Here is a 2,500-nt window from a genome sequence, read left to right on the forward strand (position 1 = left end):
AAAGGGATATAATTTATCGTTTTCCGAAGTAAAAAATATTTCATGAGTTAAGTCCCATGAACCTAATTATTAAAAATACCGATAGATAAAAAAAAAAAAAAGGTCAACTTTTGCCCGGATTCAAATAATTCCTGACGAAATAGGTTGAGTTTTGTCTGGCTTGAAAATAATTCCAGAGGAAATGTCTCACGTTGCAAACAGAAACCAGACAGTTTAAGTTTACATAAGGTAACTACGACCTTTGCTTGGTTACTACCATCATGTGAGAATAAAATCAATATTCATACCTTTTCAATCGTGAAATAGTGTGCACTCAATCAAGTATTGTCTAAAGAAATAAATTTGTAACGAGACAAAAGCAATGCCTATAGAATTCTATTTGAAAAAAGAGTCTGTTGTGTCCAACCAACCGTGACAGGGTATGATAATATTTATCGCAGAATAAATAACAAGTCAGTATGCCTTTTTTTTTTTCAAACCACAAAGTATTAATATATTAAAACAATGCATCGTAACTAATTAATAGTTTTAATACTTAATCTTATTCTTCTCTTCATTATAATCAAACCAATGCTAAACACGAAGAATGTCGAGCAAGTTTTATATTTATACCTCTCTCTCTCCTTCTCTCACTCCACCAAGCCCCATAATCTTCACGAGAATTTTGAGTAGGATTTTTTTTCCCCAGAATTAGTTTTGCACACCTACTTCATTTTTATTTATTTCTGCTATGTTTGCAACGGCTGAGTACAATAATAAAAGAACAGTGATGGAGGCTATAGGGAATGCGAGGACGAGAGACGCATGCGCACAACCAACATGACGTATTAACTTTTCCGCCGGTGACGTCACAGACTATGAGTGACGTCCAATCAAGGGACGCTACTCTTCCGCTAATCTCATTCCCTATTTGATCACATCTTACGTCGAGAAGATAACATCCCAGCCCAAACTGCAATGACAGAATATTTCCTTCATGGCAACATAAATGTAGGGAGACCACCAACATCAATAGTAACTACCTTGAACCAGGATCTCTCTACATATCATAAATTTCTGGATTCAGATGAGGCCGAATTAAGAAATATTGCAGTGCCCTACGTACTAATGTCACAACAAGATCTTGACAGCCTCAAAACTCTGGCCCAGGACCGTGGCCAATGGAAACAATGAACAACATGGGTGGAGAGAGCAGCTATACTCATCGACTATGACTGAATCACACTATTCTCAGCAAGCGTAATTCGGACTACGAGGCTTGCTTACTACTACTACTACTACTATACTACTACTACTACTACTACTACTACTACTACTACTACTACTACTACTACTACTACTATACTACTACTAACTACTACTACTACTACTACAACTACTACTACTACTACTACTACTACTACTACTACTACTACTACTACTACTACTACTACTACTACTACTACTACTACTATACTACTACTACTACTACTACTACTACTACTATTACTGCTACTACTACCACTACTACTACTACTACTACTACTCCTACTACTACTACAACTACTACTACCACTACTACTCCTGATCTGAGGCAACGGGGTTTTTATTTTTTATCTTCTCTTCTCTGAAATAGTTTTTATATACTTGCTCTATTCTTTAAAATCTTCACTTCTCAGAATTAGTTTTTATTTCTTGTTCTATTTTTAAATTTTTCACTCACCTTCTTCTTGGAAATAGTTTTACTCATATATACTATTTTTTAAAAATCCCTCATATGTTCTATTCCCCCCCCCCCCCCCACCATCCTCCTCTCAGAAATAGTTTTCTCATACATTCTATCCCCTCCCCCTCATCCTCTTCTCAGAAATAGTTTTTCTCATATGTTCTATTTCCCCCCCCCCCCTTTCATCCTCTTCTCAGAAATAGTTTTTCTCATATGTTCTAATCCACCCCCCCCCCCCCACCCCTCATCCTCTTCTCAGAAACCGTTTTTCTCATATGTTCTATTCCCCCCCCCCTTTCATCCTCTTCTCAGAAATAGTTTTTCTCATATGTTCTAACCCCCCCCCCCCCCACCCCCGCCCCCTTCATCCTCTTCTCAGAAATAGTTTTTCTCATAATGTTCTATTATTTTTTTGTAGTGTCTGTAGGGGATCGTGTGAAAATTTCTTTTTTATTTCTGCTACACCATATCTGAGGCAACGGGTATTTTAAACATTATTTTTTACCTTCGCTTCTCAGAAATTAGTTTTAATACACTTGTTCTATTTTTTTTTTGTAGTGTCACTAAAGGGGGGGGGGGGGGTATTGGGGAGGGTGTTTGGACTATTCTTTTTGGTGATGGATATAGGATATTACTTACCGCCTCGATTTTACAATGTTGCAATGGACAACATGTTGCGTAGGTTTTGAGTATTTTCATTACTCACTCTCTGGTCGCCACCAACCTCTTTAAATGGAAAATCTCACCAGGCACTGAATGCCCATGCGGTCACCCCAGACAGACCATGGACCACAT

This window comes from Berghia stephanieae, chromosome 11, assembly GCF_034508935.2.
Source record: "Berghia stephanieae isolate SIO BIC M18660-M18661 chromosome 11, UCSD_Bste_1.3, whole genome shotgun sequence".
Classification (NCBI taxonomy): Eukaryota; Metazoa; Mollusca; class Gastropoda; order Nudibranchia; family Aeolidiidae; genus Berghia; species Berghia stephanieae.